At 41.5% G+C, this 26,779-nt stretch overlaps 1 protein-coding gene across 15 annotated transcripts in view; it reads left to right on the top strand.

The window, feature by feature from the left end:
* Nucleotides 1-26,779, top strand: part of LYPD6B (LY6/PLAUR domain containing 6B) — a 241,649-nt gene that overhangs the window by 63,040 nt on the left and 151,830 nt on the right. For 9 of the 15 annotated variants that reach the window (XM_017342840.3, XM_051848710.2, XM_008258567.4 and 6 more), the window contains one exon: nucleotides 9,933-9,984. The exons of 2 other annotated variants lie outside the window; for them this stretch is intronic. The gene's annotated coding sequence lies outside the window, so the exon portion shown is untranslated. Of the gene's footprint in view, nucleotides 1-8,401; nucleotides 8,426-9,932; nucleotides 9,985-26,779 lie in introns of those variants that run through there. 4 more of the 15 variants (XM_008258571.4, XM_008258572.4, XM_008258573.4 and 1 more) reach the window with 2 other exon arrangements.

Genomic DNA, 26,779 nt, shown 5'->3' with positions numbered 1-26,779 from the left:
CAGGGTGCATTAACAGGAAGCTGGATCAAAAGTAGAGCAGCCAGGACTCGAACCGGTTCCCATAGGGGATGTCAGTGCTGTAGGCCAGGGCTTTAACCGACTGTGCCACAGCGCGAGTCCCTCCTTCCCATCCTCCGATAACCACTCTTCTACTTTCAAATTCTGGGAGATAAACTTTTTAGATTTCACCTGAGGGAACACGTGCTAATTGTCTTTCTGTGCCTAGCTTATTTCACTTAACGTAATGTCCTCAAGTTTATCTATATTGTCGCCAATGACAAGATTTCATATTTTTATGACTTAATATTCCCTTGTGTGTATGTACTACATTTTCTTTATTCATAAGTTAATGGACACTTAGGTCAATTTCATATCTGGACCACTGTGAATAGTGCTACAATTAACATGGGAATGCATATGTCTGTTAAAACAGACTGATTTAATTTCCTTTGGCTATATACCCAGTAGTTGGGTCACATAGTAATTCTATTTTTAATTTTTTATGAACTGCCACACTATTTTACATAATGGCTGTACTAATTTATATTTTTACCAAAAGTCTAAAAGGGTTTTCTCTTCTCTGGATTCTTACCAAAACTTACCTTTTGTTTTTCTGATACTATTCATTCTAACTGGAGTGAGGTAGTATCTCACTGTGGTTTTGATTACATCTCCCTGGATTAATTGTGTTGAGCATTTTTTCATGAACCTGTTGGCCATTTATGTGTCTTTTTTTGGGAAATTCTGTATTTATTTGAGAGGTAGAATTACAGAGAGAGGGAGAGACAGAGAGAGAGGTATTCTATTGCTGGTTCACTCCCCAAATGACTGCAACAAAGAGAGCTGGGCTGATCCAAAGCCAGGAGCCAGGAGTTCCCTCTGGGTCTCCTACATGGGTGCAGGGGTACAAGCACTTGGGTCATCCTCTATAAACATAAGCAGAGAGCTGGATTGGAAGAGGAGCAGCCGGGACTTGAACCAGCACCCATGTGGGATGCTGGAGCTGCAGGCAGGGACTTACTGCACCACAGCACTAGCCCTTGAGAAATTCTATTCGTAAAAATTACCCATTTTTAAATTGGACTCCTACTTCTCATTTTTTTGTATTCAGTTCCTCATAGATTTTGAATATTTTCCACTTATAAGGTGTATAGTTTACAAATACTTTCTTCTATTCTGTAGTTTGTCTCTTCACTATGCTGATTGATTTCTTTGCTGCCTAGTTTGAAGTAATCTCAGTTGTTTATTTTGCTTTTGTTGTCTGCTTTGGGGGTCATATCCAAAAACTCTGCTGTCCAGAAGTGTTTCCTTTGTATTGTCTTCTAGTAGTTTCATAGTTTAGGTATTCCGTTTAAGTCTTCATTCACTTGAATTGCTTTTTTGTGTACAGTGTAAAGTAGGGATGTAGTTTCTTCTCCAGTTTCCCTGGCACCATTTATTGAAGAGACTTTCCTTTAAGTGTTCTCACTACCTTTGTTGAAAATCAGTTGACTATTAGCAAGTGAATTTATTTCTGGATTCTCTACTCTGTTTCATTGGTCTGTTTGTCTCTTTTTATGTGAATGTGCTAGTGCTGTTTTGGTTACTATAGCTGTGTATTATGTTTGAAGTTGGGTGTTATGATACCTCAAGGTTTTTTCTTTTTCCTTAAAATTTATTTGGTTACTCTGAGTCTTTTGTGGTCTCATGCAAGTATTATGAGTGCTTTTTAAAATTTTTGTGAAGTGTGTGGCATATTAATAGGAATTTCATTGAATGTGGACATTGTGACCACATAAATTCTTCCAATCTATGAACATGGGGTATCTTTCTGTTTACTTCACTCTTCTTCTGTTTCTTTAGTTAATGTTTATTGTTTTAACCTCCTTGGTTAAATCTGTTTTTATTGATTTGCTTATGTTGAATCATCCTTACATCCTTGGGATAAATCTCACCTGATCATTGTGAATTATCTTTTTAATATGTTATTGAATTGGGTTTCTATTTTATTGAAGATGTTAATATCTATATTCATTAGGGATACTAGCTTTTAGTTTTGTGTATGTGCACGTGTACGTGTGTGCACGTCCTTGGGTCGTTTTGGTATTAATGGCCATATAGGATAAATTTGGAAGAACTCCCTCTTCTTCAGATTTTTGGAGCACTGCAGCCCTTAGGCTTTTCTGTGATGAGAGACCTTCTGTTACGTATTCAATCTCCTTACGGTTATTGTTCTGTTCAGATTTCCTATTTCTTCATAGTTCAGTCTTGGTAAGTTTTATGTGTCCAGGACTTCATGTGAGATTTGTGAAATTCCCTTTCTTTGAGTTTGTTTTGATTCATTAAAGTTATTTTCAAAACATGCGAGTATTCTATATTAAAGACAGTGCTTATTCCATTTAATTACAAATGGAATAAAGCAGGTTTCTTGATGCCTTATATATATTAGGGTAGGATAAAATGGCATTAGATTTTGGGGAACTTGATTTTTACTGAGCTTTGCAATAAAATAAAACCTTATATTTTTTATGTTTATAATGTTATTCTATTTTGTTTCTGCATTTGTGAAGTTGAGGTTTTAGATCTAAGTACTGTACCTAAATGAAATGAAGGACTTTATTTTTTTATTTAAATATATACAGTCATCGTACATATACAACATATATTTATATAAGGATTATATAAAAGATTGAAAAGATTATATATAATGATAGAAAAAAATTCTACCCAAGAGAGCAAGGATGAGGAAGAGAGTTTAGGAATGCATAGATAGCAATTTACATTTTTTGCGGAGATCAAATAAGTGGAGGATATAAGACATGTGGTAGAAGATGGTCTTAAATATTCAAGACAGTGTTTTACAGACTCTGTATCAGTCTAGATGAAACTTGAATTGGTTTACACATGAGAATAAGGTCTGTTAGTGCTGAAGCTGAGGCTAGCAATAATTCCTTGTCTAAAGGGATATTAAGATAAACCATCAGATGTTCAACGAGCATTTACACTAAGGCTGGGAACAATATTCAATAAGGAAATATTGTCCATTGCTTTGGGACAGCACATGGAGGTTCGTGATGACTTCTGCTCTTTCTCTAAACACTGATGGGCTAGCTCTTCAAGAGGAAATTGAGGGATTTTTCCCTTGGATTTGGCATTTTGAGCTGTATATGGCTCACTGCTGGTTATCAGGAAAGGTCGGATTTTTTTTTTTTTTTGGACAGGCAGAGTTAGCAGTGAGAGAGAGAGAGAGAGAGAGAGAGAGGAAGGTCTTCCTTTTCTGTTGGTTCACCCCCGAAATGGTCGCTACGGCTGGCGCGCTGCACCGATCCAAAGCCAGGAGCCAGGTGCCCCAATCGGGACTAGAACCCGGGGTGCCGGCGCCGCAGGCGGAGGATTAGCCAAGTGAGCTGCAGTGCTGGCCTGGGGTTCTTTCTTCTGTCTTTCTACATGAACATCATTATGTTACGTTTTCCTCATGACCCATTTTTTCTTTTTTCAAAGCTTTTATTTACTTATTTGAAAGTCAGAATTACACATAGAGAGGAGAGGAAGAGAGAGAGGTCTTTCATCCAATGGTTCACTCTCCAATTGGCTGCAATGGCTGGAGCTGCGCCGATCCAAAGCCAGGAGCCAGGAGCTTCTTCTGGATCTCCCATGCGGGTGCAGGGGCCCAAGGACTTGGGCCATTTGCTGCTGCTTTCCCAGGCCAAAGCAGAGAGCTGAATTGGAAGTGAAGCAGCCAGGTCTCGAACCAGTGCCCATGTGGGATGCCAGCGCTTCAGGCCAGGGCGTTAACCTGCTGTGCCACAATGTCAGCCCCCATCACCCATATCTGTTCCCTTTGGAATTTTCTTTTGTATTTCTTGCATATATTATGAATTTGCATTTTGTTTTATTTATTCAGTTTTTGTCTGTAATTTGAATTTTTTGAGTTTATCATGGTCACTTTAAATTATTTTATCATACTTACCCAAGCTAATTTACTAGTTTGGTGAAGCATTTTCTTTCTTACTTGTGAATCTTATCAATCAACTTTGTCTTTCCAATTATAGTGGAACAAGAATTTCCTTGGCATCCTATTTTGTTCCTGATATTTAACTAGAATGTTACTTCGATAATATGGAGTTGATATAAAGTAGTGGAACAACAAATGAATAAAAGAAATAGGTATGATGCAAAGATTTCATCCAGCAAATAATAAAAATAGTTATCTACTTAAGTTTTGGTACTGATTTAATTATTTTTGGTCCTTGTGTGCTGATGAGTAAACAGAATCAATAGTACGTGAAAAAAAGTCTTTTTTTCGCTTTTCAAGTTTTCAAGCAAGGATTTGAATATCAGCATGCAATTTTACTAAATAAATGTGAATTTGATATAGGAAAGATTGGATTCTGGTTCCATAAGGAAACATTTAGTCCAGCTTTGTAACTTAACTACTGAAATGCCAGGGATATGAAATACTCTTGGCAACCATTTTGTACATAAGGTTCAAAATTAGATTTGTTAAAACAAATATCTAAGTATTGTCTGAAAATATTCTTAGAACTGAGGCTGGTGCAAATGAATAGTTAGCAGAGACTGCTGCCCTGTGGTTAACCACTTGGGGATTCGATTCTGGATGTGGTGCTTATTAGAGCAGTAGACTAATTATATTTCTCATAAGACTGGAACTTTAAAAAATTTATAAAGACAGTTTTAAAAGTTTCTGTATTTTTCATCTATTTAAAAGGCAGAATGAGAATAAGAACAAGTGAAAGAGAGATTTTTTGATTCTGTGGTTTACTTCTCAAATGCCCGCAACAACCAGGGCTGGGCCAGGCCCAAGTCAGGAGCCCGGAACTCCCTCCATGTCTCCTACGTGGGTGGCAGAACCCAAGCATTTGAGTCATCATCTGCTGCCACCCAGTATGCATTAACAGGAAGCTGGATCAGAAGCAGAGCAGTCAGGACTTGAACTGGCACTGATATGGGATACAGGTGTTGCAAGTGGTGGCTTAACCCACTGTGCCACAATGCCTGCCCGCAAACTGGTATTCTGAGAGCATTCATTAGCTCACACATAGAAGAATAAACAAAAATAGATTTTACTTTAAATGTTTAAAATTAAACATTTACAGAAACTATGAACATATGTATCTTTTGCATTCATTAATTTTATTTCTGATCCTGGTCAATAGATTGGCCTAACTTGTAATTTGATGGCAATGTGTGATCTTGAATCCACCATGTGTGGCTGCACAGTTTGTATGTCATTTTATTGCTGCTTATTAAAGAGTTTTTAACAAGGATGAGGATCAAGGAGACTCCAAAAAATAGCTATCAAAATGAGAAAATGGGCTGGCGCCGCGGCTCACTAGGCTAATCCTCTGCCTGCGACGCCAGTACCCCGGGTTCTAGTCCTGGTTGGAGCGCCGGATTCTGTCCTGGTTGCTCCTCTTCCAGTCCAGCTCTCTGCTGTAGCCCGGGAGTGCAGTGGAGGATGACCCAAGTGCTTGGGCCCTGCACTCGCATGGGAGACCAGGAGGAAGTGCCTGGCTCCTGGCTTTGGATCAGCACAGCACGCTGGCCATGGTGGCCACTTGGGGGGTGAACCAATGGAAAAGGAAGACCTTTCTCTCTGTCTCTCACTGTCTAATGCTGCCTGTAAAAATAAATAAATAAATAGAGAAAATGATGATTATATCGTTAGTTTGACTTACCATGCGATTTTTAATGTTAGAATTCTTGTTTTAGAAGAATATGACATGGAAATCATATCAGAAATGTTAAGATAAAGACTGAAATTCAAAGGACAGTTCCCTTTTTAAAAGGGTAGTATACAGTCCAATGTAATGCAGTGCTCTCAAATAAACATAGTTGAAGACATTTAATTCTCGCAGTGAAAATTAGTGTGTATGTGTAGCTGGGGTGTTTTTCTTTCCACAGGGGAGTTTGGTTAAGCACAGCAGTGCTTAGTGATTTGTGTTCACTTGGGTTGAACAATAAAAATTATTTACTCCTAGCTAGTCTGGTTAATTATTGCCTGTGTTTTATGTTAAAGTCATTGGATTCTGTGGGGTGGGAGAGAGGAAGTGGGAGCAGTGACTGGGGCCGAGTGAGAGAGCACAAGGCTGAGTTAGATTTCTCAAGCAAATGAAAGAAATGGCAGTGTGACAGCCAGAGGCTGAGGGGGTGATCAGTGGAGGATGTTGAAAGCAGAGACAAGGTAGACACACAGAGAGACTGCTAAGAGATAGAGATACGTTCAGAGGACACAGAGAAAATAGATTGAGAGGTACAGAGAGACACCCAGAAACAGACTCAGAGACATAGAGACTGTGAGACTCAGAAGGGGACAACACATTCAGAGACACATAGGCAGAGGGAGACAAAGATAGCTAGGAGCCGGACCCATAGGTAGAGAGACACACAGATGACACAGAGATGGACTCAGAGGCAGACAGTGAGACACAGAGACAGTGAGAGAAAGACAGCAGGCACATAGACAGGAAATGCAAAGCAGGCATCAGAAGCAGCAGGGGAGACCCAGGGAGAGAGAGAGAATCAGAAGGCAAGGAGTGAACAAGTGTGAGGAGGTCTCGTGTTACTTCTGGCCTCTCTTGGGAACTGCCTCTGTGTGAGCTATCTTGGAGCACACACACCTGGTTAATGAATGGAAAACTATTTGAGAGATAGGTAGCCAATTTACCCCCATGGGTTAAATTTCTTTAATTTTCACTTAGTCTGTGCTTTCAGATCCTAGGCTTGGGTCCTGAGCTGCATTAATCATGACCTAATATTAATATGGAAATGAGCTTACCCTGTTACAAGTCCCAGTTTCAATCAGTAAGTAATTATGAAAATCAGTCTTACAGATGCCTTGAAAGGGTGCTGCTTTCTAGGCAATAATTAAACCTTTCAGGATCCCTGGTGGTTGATCTTTTTTCCCCTAAGCTTATTTTCTACAGGTGTTAGAAGACAGTGTGTTGCTGAATGAGAGCTTCGTTACTGAGATAGGTCCATCCAGAGAAGGGGATGAGCCCAATATCTTAGAGCTGGAGAGGAAGTAAAAGAGAAAGCAGTAGCTTTCTCCTGGCTCCGGGGAGAAAGAATTTTTTTTTTTTTTTTTAAGAAGAGTGAATACAACCTTAAAAAGTCCAGTTGTTTTCAGAGGACTCTTGTTGAGTATATTCTAAAATAACTGGTGGGTTGGATTTTTTGTTTTAATATTTTTGAGCCAGGTCCAAAAATGGGGTCTCTGTCTTCATGGGAGGCAACCAGCATGCCTGTCAGACTTGGTTGCTGGCAAATAGTAAACAGAGGCTCCAAAAGGAGAACACATGATGATGATGATGATGATGAAGAAGTACCATGGGACCTGTGTGTTAGTAAGCTCCATGCAACACCGCCTTTTTGCCAACCCCCACCCGAGGGACCTATCCTGCCAGCAGTGCAGAACAGCACTTGAAGGTCTGAAAGCACTTGAAAGTGTGAGGCCCTCAGGAGGGAGGTGTAGGCACCCTTTTTCTTCAACTTCATGTCTGCTTACATTGCAGTCTTTTCAACAGGATGCTAGAAAGGGGAGTCCTGTGCGTAGCGTACACAGGACCACATTGTGGAGGGAAGCAGGGTTGTCAGATAAAGGAGGGTACCCGGTTAAACTTGACCTCTGGGTACACAATCACTAAAAAATTGTTTATTTCAAATTCAGATGTGACAGAGCATCCTGAGGTTTTTATTTAACTTTTATTTAATGAATATAAATTTCCAAAGTACAGCTTATGGATTACAATGGCTTTCCCCCCATAACTTCCCTCCCACCTGCAACCCTCCCCTTTCCTGCTCCCTTTCCCCTTCCATTCACATCAAGATTCATTTTCCATTATCTTTATATTCAGAAGATCAGCTTAGTGTATATTAAGTAAAGATTTCAATAGTTTGCACCCACATAGAGCATAAAGTGTAAAATACTGTTTGAGTACTAGTTATAGCATTAATTCACATTGAACAACACATTAAGGACAGAGATCCTACATGAGGAGTAAGAGCACAGTCCTGTTGTTGACTTAACAAATTGACACTCTTGTTTATAGCATCAGTAATCACCCTAGGCTCTTGTCATGAGTTGCCAAAGCTATGGAAGCCTCTTGAGTTCGCAAACTCCGATCTTATTTAGACAGGGTCATAGCCAAAGTGGAAGTTCTCTCCTCCCTTCAGAGAAAGGTACCTCCTTCTTTGATGACCCGTTCTTTCCACTGGGATCTCACTTTAGGTCATTTTTTTTTTTTTTCCAGAGTGTCTTGGCTTTCCATGCCTGAAATACTCTCATGGGCTTTTCAGCCAGATCCGCATGCCTTAAGGGCTGATTCTGAGGCCAGAGTGCTGTTTAGGACATCTGCCATTCTATGAGTCTGCTGTGTATCTCACTTCCCATGTTGGATCGTTCTCTCCCTTTTTTGTTCTATCGGTTAGTATTTTCAGACACTAGTCTTGTTTATGTGATCCCTTTGATTCTTAGTCCTATCATTATGATCAATTGTGAACAGAAATTGATCAAATGGACTAGTGAGATGGCATTGGTACATGCAACCTTGATGGGATTGAATTGGAATCCCCTGGTATGTTTCTAACTCTACCGTTTGGGGCAAGTCAACTTGAGCATGTCCCAAATTGTACATTTCTTTCCTCTCTTATTCCCACTCTTATATTTAACAGGGATCACTTTTCAGTTAAGTTTCAGCAGTTAAGAATAACTGTGTATTAATTACAGAATTAAACCAATAGTATTAAGTAGAACAGACAAAAAAAATACTAAGAGGGATAACGTATTAAGTTGTTCATCAACAGTCGCATCCTGAGTTTTTACATGCTACGCTGGCAACCCAAAAAGAGTTACTCCACTGGGGATGGCCAGGCCCTAACAATTTCAGCTGGGCAATAATTTCACTTGTCACTCCTGGGGCTGTGACATGTCCATCTGTTCTGGAATCTTTGGACCTTCTTCCTGAAGGCAAAGTAGATGTAGTTGGGAATAAGTGTAAAAGAAAGAAGGCAGAGTTGTTAGGTCAGACATTTTCAGAGGTTTATATGAACTTATAGAATAGGCAACCTAAAAAGGCCTCTTAAATAAAATACATTGCTTTACCAACTTAAGGAAAATTGGTGGTGTTGATCTATTGGTAAGATATACAAGTGTGCTTATATCTAAACATCAGTAGTGTTTTGAAGATATTTGGTCATTCCATCATTTACCTAAGTGATTTTTAATAAACAGACATAAATTTATTTAATGAGAAAACAGAAGGTAGTACAAGTTGAAAAGAATCATTGAGATGGAGCCAGCTCGTGACTTAGGGGTTATGCTATGGCCTGGCACACCAGCATCCCATATGGGTGCTGGTTTGTGTCCCGGATGCTCTACTTCCTATCAAGCTCCCTGCTAATGCATCTGGCAAAAGCAGTGGAAGATGCCCCAAGTGTTTGGACCCATATGGAATACCTAGAAGAAGCTCCTGTCTCCTGGCTTCAGCCTGGTCCAGCCCCCAGCCATTGGGGAGTGAAACAGCCAATGGAAGATAGGTCTCTCTCTCTCCCTCCCTCTCTAACTCTGGCTTTCAAATAAATAAATAAATCTTTAAAAAAATTGAGTCAAATACTATGTTTTTGGTTATTTCAAAGCAGTATCTTTTAAAAAATATTTTATTTATTATTTGAGAGGTAGAGTTACAGACAGTGAGAGGGAGAGACACAGAGAAAGGTCTTCCATCTGTTGGTTAACGCTCCAAATGGCCGCAATGGCGGGAGCCTTTGCCGATTGGGAGCCAGGAGTCAGGAGCTTCTGGATCTCTCACGCTGGTGCAGGGGCCCAGGTATTTGGGCCATCTTCTCCAAAGCAGTATCTTTTAAAGATATTTCAAATAAAAGCTGTGAATAACCATTTACTTGTTATCATTTTGGCATGTTTGTTTTTTCAGGCAGAAAATCCAAGGCCAGACAGCCCCAGGCTTTCTCTGCGCAGCTTTGTGAGTAAGTGCCAGTGTTTGTACCTTCTGAGTTCTGTTTTGAATCCCTGAGACTTAAGTTTTCTGTATTTGCCTTAACTTTTACATTCTCAGGCTGATTTTGATCCATGACATTGTGATCTACTTTCCCTGCATGAGTTGTGAAGGACATGACCAAGGAGAGTTTAAGAATGGGTTTTATTTCTTGCATTGCTTCTGAGTTACGCTTATCTACTGTGTGAGTACACTGGAACTTTGTTTTGTATACTATGGATGGATGGGTATTTTTTTTCTTCTTTAAAATCATATACTGCCTTACAGTAGAAAGCTCAAGACAAATGCGAGATGACAAGTCTTTGATGCACTGCACATCCTGCACTTTTACAAGGCTCCCAGATGCCTTTCTCACATATTGAACTGTCACAGCAATGATCAGTAGCTTAGAATGCCTCCTGAATTCCTGACTGGCTGCCAAAACAATTGCTTAAGTAAATGTTTCCTGATGTCCAGTGACCATTAACACTCCCTATATACAATTGGTTATGAGCTGAGAATTTAAGGTCTGCTACCTGTACTTCCTGAAATCTGTGAACAAAAACTTTGCTGTCAGGGCCTATTGAACTAGGTAGGGCAGGTAAATCCCTTCGGGGAGGCACAGAAGCACTTCTCTCCCATATGTTTCTTCAGACAACAGCCTGGGTCTGTGAACTGCCTAACGGGAGGATCACATCAGGGCCGGCAGGAAGAAAACCATGTTCTAAGATCTCCCCACGCTTGGAGCCTGGTCAAACACTAAGACTCTTGTATGTCACAGTCTCTGTGTAGTGAAGTGAGTCCTAATAAGCAGGACATAGCTAGGGCAGCCTCAGGCCTCCTAGAGCTGTCAGAATCTCTGTGAGCTCAGGCCTGGTCTAGGCTTCAGCTTTCTTTGATAGTGGGCTGAATCTTCACGAATGCAAGTCTTAAACATTCAACTAAAATATTGTAAACCGTTTTCTCCCAAAGACTCAAAGGGGAGCTAGCACTTAAGGTAAGACCACACCTGATTGTCCAGCATTAACCCCTTGTAAGGTTTTGTTTGTTTGCTTGTTTGTTTGGCACAACAGTGTGACATTAAATAAACAGGCAGCCAGGGAGCTTTGGTTGGAGATAACTTCCTAGATTCACGCAGACTCCTCGAGCTATTCTCGTGGCAGGAGGGTTCCCTCCCTTGTTTCTGCGCTGTTGTTCTGAATGAGCAGTTTGTCCTCATTATGTTCAGTTTCACATTTGAGCTCCAAAGAGAACCATTTACACCAACTTGTTTCCTGTTAGGAAAAGATTGATGATGAATGTGTGCCAGGGGCTGTTGGGAGGGGATGGGCTGTGACGGAGCACATCAAAGTAAAGCCTGGGTTCTCTTGTGTTTTAAAGTTGTTCTCAAGCATAACCCCCTTTCTGCTGGGTCCAGACCCCAACATCCTTTTCAACTCGGTGTTCAAAGCAGTCCCTGCTCACTTGTCAGGTGGCTCTGACTCGTGAACTGATGCCCTTTGCCTCTTCTGGTTTTGATGCCTTATTTCCTCTCCTTTCCTTTTTCAGAGTTAGTATTCACAAGCTGCTGTGAGGGGCTCTAAGACCACATCTCTGCATGGTAACCTTTGGCTTTGGCAGAGAAAGGCCAGGGCTGGAGGCTGAAGTGGGGATAGTTTGTGTTGGGGATGGGATATTGGCTATGCGAGTAGGACTTGGGCACAGGGAACACTTACTTGTGGGTAACACAGATGGGTCTCCAGTGGGCAGTTGGTCCCAGGGCTGGGCTAGATGACATTTTATGTCAAAAAAGTTGCTTGCCCAACAAATTCTGTTCTTAAACAAGTTCAGTTTTTCCTTATTAGCCCCTCAACTTAGTCTTGTTTATATGACTTTTGAAAGATGGCGACTTCATGTAATACAATAGGCTAAACAAATTCTTCTTTGAACTTACTGACATTTTAGAATCCTCTTTAAAAATTTATGGGGTGGGGGGGGGTTCCCTGCTGTGGCGTAGCGGGTAAAGCCGCTGTCTGCAGTGCCAGCATCCCATATGGGCGCTGGTTTGAGACCTGGCTGTTCCACTTTGGATCTAGTTCTCTGCTATGGCCTGGGAAAGCAGTAGAGCATGACCCTGGTCCTTGGGCCCCTGCATCCATGTGGGAAGACCTGGAGGAAACTCCTGGCTCCTGGCTTTGGATTGGCGCAGCTCCAGCCATTGTGGCCAATTGGGGAGTGAATCAGTGGATGGCAGACCTCTCTCTCTCTCTCTCCCTCTCCCTCTCCCTCTCCCTCTCCTTCTCTCTCTGTGTAACTCTTTCAAATCAATAAATAAATCTTTAAAAAAAATTACCATGGGCTTTGTGTTCCCTAGCATTCAGAGCGTAAGAAGAAGCAAACTAATAAAAATGTGCTTTCATTCAGGGCTAATACTCTTGCTGCCCTGCTCTCTGTAGTGTTTTTAATGCAGTCTTGTTACTTGAACCAACTCTTGTCGATGTTCTAATCTTGCAGGGCAGAGTTGTCTTCAGACAGTCAAAAGCTGTTTTCTTAAACAATAGATCCTCTTGTTGTCAGTTCTAATTTCAATAACTTCCCTTGACTTGATGTTCATTAGTGTGTGCTGTGGGCAAAAGGGGCATGCATACCTGCAAACTCACCTAATTACTCAGTCTCTCTCAGCATGACTGGAAGGAGCCTAGCCTTCTCCGTCATGGGGTACTTCTCCAGAGCCAACCTTCAATGTCAAATATGCTAGGGCAGGGCTACTGGAAGTAAACCCAAATTGGAGGGCATTTGGCACTGTCAAGGGGATTTCATTTTTTTTAACTTTTATTTAATTCATATGAATTTCCAAAGTACAATTTTTGGATTATAGCAGCTTTTCCCCCCCATAACCTGCCTCCCACTTGCAACCATCCCATCTCCCACTCCCTCTCCCATCTCATTCACATCCAGATTCATTTTCAATTATCTTTATATACAGAAGATCAATTTAGTATGTACTAAATAAAGATGTCAATGGTTTGCACCCACACATAACAAAGTATAAAATACTGTTTGAGTACTAGTTATACTGTTAATTCACATAGCACAACACATTAAGGACAGAGATCCTACATGGGGAGTAAGTGCACAGTGACTCCTGTTGTTGATTTAACAATTGACACTCTTGTTTATGGCGTCAGAAATCTCCTTGGGCTCTTGTCATGAGTTGCCAAGGCTATGGAAGCCTCTTGAGTTCGCCAACTCCGATCTTATTTAGACAAGGTCATAGTCAAAGTGGAAGTTCTCTCCTCCCTTCAGAGAAAGGTACCTCCTTTGATGGCCCGTTCTTTCTGCTGGGATCTCACTCACAGAGATCTTTCATTTTTTTTTTTTTTTGCCAGAGTGTCTTGGCTTTCCATGCCTGAAATACTCTCATGGGCATTTCAGCCGGATCCGCATGCCTTAAGGGCTGATTCTGAGGCCAGAGTGCTGTTTAGGACATCCGTCATTCTATGAGTCTGCTGTGTATCCTGCTTCCCATGTTGGACCATTCTTTCCTTTTTAATTCTATCAGTATTTGCAGACACTAGTCTTGTTTATGTGATCCCTTTGACTCTTACTCCTATCATTATGATCAATTATAAACTGAAACTGGTCACTTTGACTAGTGAGATGGCATTGGTACATGCTACCTTGATGGGATTGAATTGGAATCCCCTGGCACGTTTCTAACTCTACTGTTAGGGGCAAGTCTGATTGAGCATGTGCTGAACTGTACATCTCCTCCCTCTCTTATTCTCAAGGAAATTTCTAACATCTCCTTTCTTCTCCCATATAATTATAGGAAGATACTTCAAAAAGTTCATGGAAAATGGAAAAGGTTATCTTGATGCAAATAAATCTATGAAATCCATACTTAGTTTTTCCATAGTACACATCTCAATGACCTATTTTTTTGAAGACTTCTCATATGCATGGATTTCAGTTTTTTTGTTTGCACTGAAATAAGTTTATCTTTTAATTCCATTTTCCATGAATGGCTTTAAGTACCCTCATGTATGGTTTTTTTTTCTATAATACATTTTCCCCTTGGGAGTCCCCAGGGAAGTGCTCTTGAGTGAATGCCCAGCCCTAAAGCTGGGAATGGAAAGAAATTTGGGTTGGATAGCAGGGGTATACCATAGATAGCCCTAAAAGGTCAGCCACTGAGTTATGAATGAGTAGTAACTAGTAGCAGTGCTGAGGCTTAGGTAATGCTTGGCATACCATTACCCATAGTTGTGCCCACTGCTCATTGCACAAGGGCACTGAGCCAAGGGGATAAGTAGGGCCAAAATCCAATTCATGTGCTGCCAGACAGAAAGCTATGTTGGCCTGGAGAAAGAGAGCCTTTTTCAAATACTTGCACAGATACTGCCCTCTCTCCAATTCATGCACACTGCACAGCTCATCTGTTCAGAGTGGACACTTGTATTCCAGTTTCCACCAAGGTACAATTTGGGGTAGTGGGACCCTTGATGCTTGCTCCTACTTTCCTCAGAGTAGGCCAGATTTTTATGTCAACTCTGACTCCAACTCAGCCTCAGAGCTTGGGGAAATACCTCCCAGTGAGGTCTCTTATGACAGAAACACCTAGGCACAGATGATTTCAGGTGGCTCACATGGAACAGACACAACCAGTTATGCCTCTCTACCTCCCCTTCAGTGCAACAAAATAAGGAGAAAGTACCAGTGTGTTATAGAAAAGGACATCACCAAATGCTAGGGATGCTGTATTTGGACATTCTAGTCCCAAAAAGGAAGCTAAACCTGGACCCAGAGGCTTCTGCAGGTTCTGGAGGCATTTACTCACAGCATTAGTGCTCATGGCATTTCTTTTTAGAATTACCTTCTACCTTTGTCAAGGGATATGGTTTTCCTATTTAAAGAAGTTAAAGGATATTTTAAAAATGAAGATGTAAAAGAAATGAGTTGCTTTAAAAAATTAGGTAAATAGGGACTTGTCGCTCCCCCTCTTCGCGGAGGAACGACACAGGACCCTGCGCTGTTCTTTTGTCTGCTCGGCCCTTCCCGGGTTTGCTGCTGGTTCTTCCCGGGTTGGCTACCTCCGTGGAAGGGCGGTTCCCCCTGCCACTTTCCCCACTTCCGCGGGGGAGCGGCACACCACCAGCCGGCTCTCTCGGGGCCTGCTCAGGTGTTCCTTCAGATAGATGTTCCCCTTAGATGTTCCTGGTGCATGTTGTCTGTCTCCTCCTTTATAGTCCTCTTCCACCAATCCCAACTCTGCTACCCACACGCCGAGTATGCTGCTCTCCTCCAATCAGGAGCAAGATCAGCTCCTGCAGCTCAGTCAATCAAATTGGCGAGAGGCAGCTATGTAGAAGCTGTTTTCTCCCTTCTCAGCGCCATATTGTGGGAGAGCAGATGCATAGAATAAGTCTTAATTCGAGTAACTTAGTCTAGTCCGATTTGCTCCCCACAGGGACTAGCGTTGTGGCATAATGGGTTAAGCTGCCGCCTGCGATGCTGGCTTCCCATATGGATGCTAGTTTGAGTCCTGGCTGCTCCACTTCCTATCCAGCTCCCTGCTAATACACATGGGAAGGCAGCAGAAGATGGCCCACGTTTTTGAGCCTTGGCTACCCATATGGGAGATCTGGAAGAAGCTGCTGGCTTTGGCCTGGCCCAGCCCTGGCCACTGTGGCCTTTTGGGGAGTGAACCAATGGGATGATCTCTGTTTTTCCTTTTCTCAATAACTCTGTCTTAAAATAAATAAATCTTGTTTATGTGATCCCTTTGACTCTTAGTCCTATCATTATGATCAATTGTGAACAGAAATTGAACACTTGGACTAGTGAGATGGCATTGGTACATGCCACCTTGATGGGATTGAATTGGAATCACATAAACAAGACTAGTGTCTGCAAATACTAACCAATAGAATAAAAAAGGGAGAGAACAATCCAACATGGGAAGCGAGATACACAGCAGACTCATAGAATGGCAGATGTCCTAAACAGCACTCTGGCCTCAGAATCAGCCCTTAAGGCATTCGGATCTGGCTAAAAAGCCCATGGGAGTATTTCAGGCATGGAAAGCCAAGACACTCTAGCAAAAACAAACAAACAAACAAACAAACAAACAAAACAAAACCAAAAACAAACAAACCAGACCTAAATGAATGATCTCTGCGAGTGAGATCCCAGTAGAAAGAACAGGGTCATCAAAGAAGGAGGTACCTTTCTCTGAAGGGAGGAGAGAACTTCCACTTTGACTACGACCTTGTCTAAATAAGATCAAAGTCGGTGAACTCAAAAGGCTTCCATAGCCTTGGCAACTCATGACAAGAGCCTAGGGTGATTACTGATGCCATAAACAAGACTGTCAATTTGTTAAGTCAACAACAGGAGTCACTGTGCACTTACTCCTCATGTAGGATCTCTCTCCTTAATGTGCTGTACATTGAGATTTAATGCTATAACGAGTACTGAAACAGTATATTTCACTTTGTGTTTCTATGTGGGTGCAAACTGTTGAAATCTTTACTTAATGTATGCTAAACTGATCTTCTTTATATAAAGAGAATTGAAAATGAATCTTGATGTGAATGGAAGGGGAGAGGGAGCGGGAAAGGGGAGGGTTGCGGGTGGGAGGGAAGTTATGGGTGGTGGAAGCCATTGTAATCCATAAGCTGTACTTTGGAAATTTATATTCATTAAATAAAAGTTAAAAAAATCTTAAAAAATTAGGTAAATAATAATGATGGGCCACCTCTGCTGTTTTAGTCAAATCCAAGTTATCACTTGCACAGACTGAATTTAGGAAACCCTGATTTCATGTGAAGAGACCCAGTGTGAGACGGAGTTGTTGAGGGTGGGAGGAGGGAGAGGTTTCTAATGACTTCTGCTAAGAAGTTATCAGAAGAAAACATTTGTGCTGTTGCTGGAGGAATTTGGGTTCCAATACTCAAGTATGCACATGTGTTGCTGTGTTTGTGTGTGCTCATTCTCTAAGAAAAAGCTGGGAAATTGACTTGTGGACTCTGGATTCCTGCGGGTGGGTGTAGAAGGTATCAGATGGGAGCTATTTTAAAGTTAAACAATTGACTCCACATCTTTTCTGTAGGAAAGAAATGCTGGATTAAAGCTAGAAAATTTCAGAAGGGGGATGTCTGTACCAATTGATACGTGACTCAAGGTCGCTTTACATGTCATTCTGTGTGCCTCTCCTTCACTTTCTGTCTTTATGTTTCCCACATGCTGCACTCACATTTGCACCGTCCAGTCCACAATGATGCAAACCTCTTCCACAGTTTCCTGTAGAATGTACACTGTATAGGAACAAGTATAACATAGGAAACTCAGCATTGTTCTCAGTCCTGTTTAGGTGAAATAACACATCCAGCTGTCGGTACTGAGCATGCAGGAGCAGCATTGTTTGGTATCCAGGGACAGCACTAGCTTATGTTTACATAAAGAAAGAAAAAGTGTGGTCTGATGTAATCTCAGAAAACTGCTGCCACAGGTCTTTGAAACAATTAATTTAGACTATTTCACAGAGCATTAAGCTTCACAGTGTCAGTCTGCTCCTAAGCGCTAATCAAGAACGTCTCTGTAATGTGGCCAAAATTTAGGTTGGCAAAAGGGCAACTTCAAATAGACAATCTCATCTCATTATTTTTTTTAATACCTTTTTTTGGGGAGATATAATTGACCTATAATTCACTGGATATATTTAAAGTGTACAATTTACTAAGTTTGGACATATGTATATATATGTAAACCCATCATCACAATCAAGATAATGAACACACTCATCACCCCCAAATGTTTTCTTGTGCCCTTTGGAAATCTACATCTCACCCTTGTCTCTCCGCCCCCTTCCTTGGGTGGTGACATGCTTTCTGCCACTGCAGAGTGGTTTGCATTTTCTAGAATTAATTATCATTTTTATTTGAATTCCATCTTTAGTTTTTAATTATTTATTTCTTCAGAAATTTGTTATTTTTAAAGGAATTTATTAATACATTAGATCCTTAAGGTCACAGCAAATGCATGATAATTGCTACAACAGGATTCCCAGCAATTCTCATGTTAATGTGGTATTAATACAAAGAGAACAGATTCCATGTAGTTCACAGATACAATTCTAAGAATATCTTGACACTTCCTTCTCTTCCTCACTCCCCTTTCCTTTCTTTCTTCCTTTCTTTTTTCCCCAATTTTTGAGATAGCATTTTTATATTAGGAATATGGGGTTGCAAGAGTTTGAAGATGATTTCATTCTTCAACTCGTGCAAACATTTAAAACTCAAAGTCATAAGTTAATGGTATTAAACAGGGTTGAGGCTTAATTCAGTTATGATGTTTAGGAGATGGGCCTTCTGGGAAGTCCCAGGTTCTTGTGGGAGTGTGGTTAATAAAACTGAGTTGGGCCTGGCTGCCTTTTCTGCCTTCTGGCTTCCATGTAGTCATTCTTCTGCACATGCTCTGTATTGCCATTCTGTAACCTCACCAGACGGTTGAACCAGTGGTACCAACCTGACCTTGAACTGTGAATCTCCAAAATTGTGACTGAAATAACCTCCCCCTTCATAGGTAGATTGTTTTAGATATTTGGTTGTAGAAATGAAAAACTAAGTGTGTATACATTTTTATCTTAGTTCTTTCAGCATAATTATGAGATTTGTGCATCATTTGTTCATTCCACTGTATTGCTAAGTAGCAGTCCATTGTATGTCATGGTTTAATGTGTTTATTCGCTCATCTGTTGATTAACATTTTGATTGTTTTTAGCTTTAGGCTAATACAAATACAGCTACTGTGAACATTTGTGTACATATCTTGGTATACATGTGTATTTTCTTAGGTAAACAATTAGAAAAATGGCTGGATCATACGATAGTTGTGTAAAGAATTTACCAAAGAGTTATACCATTTTATGTTCCCATGATAGTGTACAAAAGACTCACGTGTCTGATCCTCACCAACACATGGTGTGTTTGCTGTTGTAGCTTGTGGTTTCAGTGTGCGTTTCCCAACAGAGTGATGATGTGGAGTATCCTTTATTTGCTATATATTGTTTGTGTTTTTTTTTTTTTTTTTTTTGGTAAGAATGTCTACTACTAAGCAATTGGGTTGTGTTCTCCTTATTTGTTGTTGAGTATTATATATGTTTTGTATTCAAGTCCTTTATCATACATGTGTGTTTTTTATTTTTTTTTAACAGGCAGAGTGGACAGTGAGAGAGAGAGAGACAGAGAGAAAGGTCTTCCTTTGCCGTTGGTTCACCCTCCAATGGCCGCCGCGGCCGGCGCGCTGCAGCCGGTGCACCACGCTGATCCCATGGCAGGAGCCAGGTACTTCTCCTGGTCTCCCATGTGGTGCTGGGCCCAAGCACTTGGGCCATCCTCCACTGCACTCCCTGGCCACAGCAGAGAGCTGGCCTGGAAGAGGGGCAACCAGGACAGAATCCGGTGCCCCAACTGGGACTAGAACCCGGTGTGCCGGCGCCGCAAGGCGGAGGATTAGCCTAGTGAGCCATGGCACCGGCCTAGATTTTAATTTTTTTAATCATTGGTTTTGAGCAGTTTTATGAGAATGTGACTTGCTATAATTTTATTCATTTTTCTTGTTTTTTTGGTTTATTGAGTATTTTAAATCTGTAAGTTTATAGTTTTTATCAAATTGGAATATTTTTACCTTATATTTCCTCAAATATTTTCTCTGTGCCCTATCCTCAGCTCTTAAAAGAATTCCAGTTATGTATATTTTAGGTTGCTTCAAATTACCTTTTAATTCACCAATGCTAGTTTCATTAAAAAATTCCTTTCCCATTCTTTATTTCATTTTGAATTGTTACTATATTGTCAAGTTCCATAAAGTTTTGTTCTGCAATGTTTAATGAACTATTAATCTCATCTATTGTATTCATCTTAGAAATTGCAGCTTTCTTTTGTAAAAGTTTGGGGCTTTTAACATTTTCATATATCTCTGTTAAAATTTGAACATTTAAATTACAGCTATAATTTTAATGTTCTGGTCTGAATTCCAACTTATTTGTCTATTCTGGATGGTTTTGATAGACTTTTTTCTCTTCAGTATGAGTTTGTTTTTCTGCTTCTTGATATACCTATTAACATTTGATTAAAGGCCAGACATTGTGGATTTCACCCTATCCAGTGCTGAATATTTTTGTATTTCTGCCGACATCCTTGGACTTTGTTTTACAATGTAATTGAATCATTGGAAACAATTTGTCACTCTTTGCAGGACCACCACAACACTTAGTCTAGCATGAAATGTCTCCCACTATCAGAAGGCTCTTTGAGTTCTATATCATGTGCCCATGTATTAAGAGGTTTTCCAATCTGATGAGTGGAAATGGCAATTTGTAGATCATTTCAATGTAAAATACCTATCTCTCTACATATAGAAATATTTCTTTCATTTTTTTCCATGACTGCTTTTGTAATGTTAACAATGTGATAGACATCAGGCATAGAATACCTAAATAAAGTAAAACAAAACCTTTTCCCTTAAGAAGCTATATTCTATAACAAGACAATGAGTCAATAGTTATTTACTAAGTAGTAATACCTGCTTTGAAGAAAAATAAGGCAAGATGGGGCTGGCACTGTGGTGTAGCTGGTGAAGCTGCCGACTGCAGTGCCGGCATCCCATATGGGCACCGGTTCAAGTCCTGGCTGCTCCACTTCCAATCCAGCTCTCTGCTATGGCCTGGGAAAGCAGTAGAGCATGACCCTGGTCCTTGAGCCCCTGCATCCATGTGGGAAGACCTGGAGGAGGCTCTGGGCTCCTGGCTTTGGGTTGGCGCAGCTTTGGCCGTTGCGGCCAACTAGGGAGTGAACCAGCGGATGGAAGACCTCTCTCTCTCTCTCTCTGCCTCTCCTCTTTCTGTGTAACTCTGACTTTCAAATAAATAAATATTAAAAAAAAAATAAGGCAAGATAATGGAGTGGAATATGGTAGAATAGTTTGAGTGTTCAAGAAAAATTCCTGGAAAAGGTGACATTAGAGCAGAAACTAGAATGAAGTGAACCAGCATACCAGGTGGCTATTAGGGGAAACGGCATTCCAAGTAAGTGGAATAGTAAGTCCTGAAGTGGAATACTAGCAGGAGGGTGTGGTCTTGGCATGTGTGAAGGGAGAACAAGCAGGCTAGTTGTGATGGGGTATGGTGAGAAATTGAGGGAAGGAACAGTAGGAGGTGAAGCCAGAGAGACAGCTCTAGGAAGACTGGATACATATAAGGCTTTTTATTTTTATTTATTTATTTGTTTATTTGACAGGCAGAGTAGACAGTGAAAGAGAGAGAGAGAGAGAGAGAGAGAGAGAGAGAGAGAAAGGTCTTCCTTCCATTGGTTCACCCCCGAAACGGCCGCTACAGCCAGTGTGCTATGCCGATCCGAAGCCAGGAGCCAGGCACTTCCTCCTGGTCTCCCATGGGGTGCAGGGCCCAAGCACTTGGGCCATCCTCCACTGCCTTCTCGGGCCACAGTAGAGAGCTGGCCTGGAAGAGGAGCAACCGGGACAGAATCCGGTGCCCCAACCGGGACTAGAACCCAGGGTGCTGGCGCCGTTGGCAGAGGATTAGCCTAGTGAGCCGCGGCGCCGGCCACAAATAAGGCTTTGATGTCTGTGGTAAGAAATTTGGGTTTTATTAAAAGGAAGAGGGAGACCATTTAGAAGTTTTGAGAAAGGTAATAACATGGCTTGACTTTACTTTTTTAAGGGTTACTCATCACTATATGGAGAACTGATTATAGGTCAAGCATGGTGCACGTAGACTAGGAGAGAACCTGTTATCACCCAGGTCTATGGAGTTGGTGGTAGTCATGAAGCTGACGGGAAAACATTCAGATTCGGGATGTATTTAGAAGTTAGAGACAGAAGGATTTGCTGATGGATTAGATATGGGGAGAGAGAAAGAAATATTCAAGAGTGACTCTTTTTTTTTTTCCTTTTTAATTTGGTTGTTGTTTTTCCCTCTAAAATAAAGTTGTCATTCGCTGATATGGAAAAGACTCAGAAAGGAGACACAGAAGTTCAATTTTTATGTTCAGTTTGTGGCAATAGGGAGGCAACTGGACATATCTATCTAGATAGAGTGTAGAGAAAATGTTCTGGAGACCCAAGTCTGAGCCATCTCTAACAGTTTTGGACAGTCACGATTCTAGATCAGGCAGAACCCTTGCATTTGACGTCTGGCAAAAGCTTTCACACTGGCAGAATTCTGAGGTGGTGCAGGGTATCACGTAACAAGGATTGCACTGGTGTCTATGTTTCTCCTTATAAAGCCACCATGATTCAATCTTAGGGATTCACTCTAACAATCTAATCTAATTACTTACCAAAGCCACTTGCTCTAAACACCACAATTGGATTAAGTTTCTACCCTCTTAGCATCATTAATGTAAGACTTTGGGGTCCAACCCTTTAACACATGGTACATTAAATATACAAAGCAATATACAAACCGTGGCAGTGGGCCAATGAGATTAAAAAGATGTCAAGATTAGCTTCTTGGTATAAAATTCTGTGATGAAGTAGAAAATGATAAATAGTATTTTGGATGGGAAGAGACCCTACTGTGGCTTTTTCTGTACTGGCGAAGTGGCCAGGGGAAGGATGGGATGTTTATGTATACCAGGGAATGATATTCAGTAAAATACATTGCAAACCATAAAGCTGTGTTTAAATGTAAAGTGTTTTCATTTGAGATCCCCACTGAGTCTCAACATGTACTCCAGTTTATTTTTTAAAGATTTATTTTATTTATTTAAAAGGCAGAGTAACAGAGTGGGGCAGGGCTAGATCTTCTATCTGTTGGTTTATTTTCCAAATGGCTGCAATGAATGGGGTGGGCCAGGCTGAAGCCAGGACTCAAGGACCTCTTACATATCTCCCACGTGGATGCAGGGGCCCAAGCACTTGGGCCATCCTCCACTGCCTTCCCAGGTACATTAGCAGGGAGCTGGATTGAAAGTGGAGCAGCTGGGACTTGAATAGCTGCCTATATGGGATGCTAGTGCTGCAGGCTGAGGCTTTAATCTGCTGCGCCACAGTAACTGCTCCTCTCCAGAGTTTTCTTTAAAAAAATAAAAAACTAGATATGAGAATTGCTAGTAATAGATTAGGAATAAAGCTCAAGATTGGGCTTTTGCTTTTTTGTTGTTGTTGTAACATACATCTAGGACCTTCTCCGTGCTCTCTGGCTAGGGCTTTTACTGACTTGGACAAAAAGTGAGTTTAGGTGGCTTCTGGAAGGGAACTGCGCTGTAATTTTCACTCTATAAGGAATTTCTTCATAAAGTATTAGGAAGAAGATGTGGGGGCTGGCGCTGTGGCGCAGCAGGTTGAAGCCCTGGCCTGAAGCGCCGGCATCCCATGTGGGCACCAGTTCTAGTCCCGGCTGCTCCTCTTCCGATCCAGCTCTCTGCTATAGCCTGGGAAAGCAGTAGAAGATGGCCCAAGTCCTTGGGCCCCTGTACCCATGTGGGAGACCCAGAAGAAGCTCCCGGCTCCTGGCTTTGGATTGACACATTTCTGGCTGCTGTGGCCATCTGGAAAGTGAACCAGTGGATGGAAGACCTCTCTCTCAGTCTCTACCTCTCTCTGTAACTCTGTCTTTCCAGTAAATAAAATAAATCTTAAAAAGAAGATGTGAAGTTTCGGACTGAAACATTTATCCGTTTCTGACATGAAGTAGTTGGTTGACTGTTGGATTGGGATATGTGCTGTGTAATTAATTATCTTGCATTGGAAATTCCATTTTTAATAAAATTTATTTATTTGAAAGGCAGAGTTGCAGAGAGAGGAGCATAATTAGAGACAGAATTTCAATTTCTGGTTCACTCCCCAAATGGCTGCAATGGCCAGAGCCAGGCCAATCTGAGTCCAGGAACCAGGAGCATTTTCTGAGTCTCCCATGTGGGTGGCAGGGGCCCAAGTACTTGAACCATCTTCTGCTTTCCCAGGCACATTAGTGGGGACCTGAATCAGAAGTAAAGCAGGGGCCGGCTCTGCGGCATAGTGGGTAAAGTGCTGCCTGTGGTGCCAGCATCCCATATGGGCGCTGGTTTGAGTCCCAGCTGCTCCACTTCCCATCCAGCTCTCTGCTATGGCCTGGGAAGGCAGTAGGAGGTGGCCCAATCTCCTCGGCCCCTGCACCCATGTGGGAGACCAGGAAGAAGCTCCTGGTTCCTGGCTTCAGATCGGCGCAGCTCCAGCTGTTGTGACCAATTGGGGAGTGAACCAGTGGATGGAAGACCTCCCTCCCTCCCTCCCCTCCCCTCCTCTCTCTCTCTCTCTCTCTCTCTCTCTCTCTCTGCCTTTCCTTCTCTCTCTGTGTAACTCTGACTTTCAAGTAAAATAAACAAATCTTTAAAAAAGAAAAAAAGTAGTAGAGTGGCCAAAACTCGAACTGGCACCCTTATGGGATGGCAGCACTGCAGGCGGCAACTTTACCCGCTACTCCACAGTGCTGGCCCCTGGGAATTCCATTTCTTCCTTTCCTTCCAAAAGTTCAGAGAACATAGGGAGGGGCAGCTGTGTACAGAACTTCAAGGGCTTGACCTGCTGAAGATTTTGCTCAGTACTTTACTCACCACTTAAATTAAGAATTACAGGATGGACTTTAAGGACTGAAAGAAAAAAATAAGAGCTTATAGGTAATCGCTCTTACAACTCTTTTTCTGAGTGTGCAATCTTTGAAGGAAAGTCTTATCATTTTAAGTAATGCTTTTATCTCATTGCCAAGTGATATTTCATTTTGATCTAGGAATTCAGGATATGTATATTTCTTTTGGAAAATGGTTAGCAGTTTGTGCTGCTGAATTCATGATAAACTCTCCCCTCCCCCGTGCAGGTCTTTTCTGATGTTCTAAAACCATATCGAGACCCCCACATATCTCAGAGAAGGAAATTGTACATAAAGGCTTAACACAGAAGTCAAAAAGGCTGGTCTCCATTAAAGCTGGGCTGTCAGCAACCTGCAAATTAGAACTGTAGGGAATGTCAGAACTTAAAGTTCATCTTTAACATGAAGGGGGTTCACACACTACTATTCTGAGGGTTAATCTTTAGTGACAGATGCAGAGGCAGGAGAATCAAGTGTTATTAGGAAAACCCAAGCCTTTTTCTATTCTAAGCCCTTTTGGCTTTCTTTTTAGGCATCAGCCAGTCATTGCCAAGAATATGCCCAAAGGGACTGATCCCAGGTTTTTCAAAGGCCCTTCTTTTACAGAATGTACTTAGAGAATTATGCAGCTTTCTATCCTATGGTATATTTCATGTGTGCCGTTATGACAACAGAGAACAGTGATCTTAAGGACTTTTTCCCCAGTTAATATTGACATGGACATGTGGAAAGAAAGTTAATAAAGCTAGGAGGCAATTCTCACCGCAACAATTTAAATTAGATACTACCACTAATTAGGTAAGTTGTGTCAACTTTAGATACCTCAATTTCTACATTTATGAATGGAGTTTCTAATAACTTCTCTACCATATTGAGGTATGTTCATAGTAAAATGGTTGACTAGATGTCATATCCTTTGGAAAACTAGAACCCTGATTGTGTAGAGACTTAACAGTACTTATCTATATCTAGTTCATCACACGGGAAGATTTTTCTCCCTGATTCTCCTTGAAATCGGATAGATCCTGTGACTCTTTCCAGCCGAAGAGTTGTGGATGAACGTGAGTCAGTTCTGGGCCAGGCCACTTTGTTGCTTGAGTGAGACCCTTTAGGGCTTTATCCCCTTGCTAGGGTAATCATAGAAATGTGTTTCTATAGTTTAGAGCTACCTAGGATGCTAAGACGACACATGGAAGATAGCTATCAAGGGTTGGCACCTAGACCCACAGTGAGTTTTGATTAAGCAAGAGATAGAGCTAGGCTGTGTCAGGTCACTTAGATTGACGGGTGAGTTGTTATGGCAACACCGAGCTATCCAGACTGTTCTGGATTCAAATAAGTCATAAAGTTGTTACTGTGCTTATTAGTAAGATGTCACCTAGTTTCCTGCTAATATTTACCAATGATTTCCTTGCATGCTATTTTCTGATGCTTAATAGATCTGAATCTATCAATTACTTTGACTTTTTTTCCCACCCTCCCTTCCCCAAGAACCTTTAATGTACTATTGGGTATAACTGGGAAGAACAAACTCCATTAGTAGTCATAACATAATGGCAGTTCCTTAGGAGGAAAGGAACTAAATTCAAGAAGTACCACGTCTGGCATACAGTGAGTATACTCAATGAATATATATTGATTAGAAGGAAGAGAGATAGAATAATGTAGCCAATATCAGGGATTTGATATGGCAAAATTGAGTAAAGCTTTAGTTTTCATCTTATTTGGCTTTGAAAACAGGGTTTGGAGTATTTTATCACTCTTTATTTATTTATTTATTTATTTGAAAGTCAGATTTATACAGAGAGAGAGGAGAGGCAAAGAGAGAGAGGTCTTCCATCCACTGATTCACACCCCAGTTGGCTGCAATGGCTGGAGCTGTGCTGATCCAAAGCCAGGAGCCAGGAGCCAGGAGCTTCCTCCAGGTCTCCCGTGTGGGTGCAGGGGCCCAAGGACTTGGACCATCTTCTACCACTTTCCCAGGCCATAGCAGAGAGCTGGATTGGAAGTGGAGCAGCTGGGTCTGGCACTGGTGTCCATATGGGATGCCAGCATTGCAAGTGGTAGCTTTACCTGCTATGCCACAGTGCCAGCCCCATCAGTCTCTTTCTTGAAATTCTCTTTGATCCTTGGCTTCCTGGACAGAAGAATCTTCCAG

The sequence above is a fragment of the Oryctolagus cuniculus genome, chromosome 3 (assembly GCF_964237555.1).
Source record: "Oryctolagus cuniculus chromosome 3, mOryCun1.1, whole genome shotgun sequence".
In the NCBI taxonomy this organism is placed as follows: Eukaryota; Metazoa; Chordata; class Mammalia; order Lagomorpha; family Leporidae; genus Oryctolagus; species Oryctolagus cuniculus.
The sequence above is the reverse complement of the archived record's forward strand: the minus strand, read 5'-3'. Positions and strand labels throughout refer to the sequence as shown.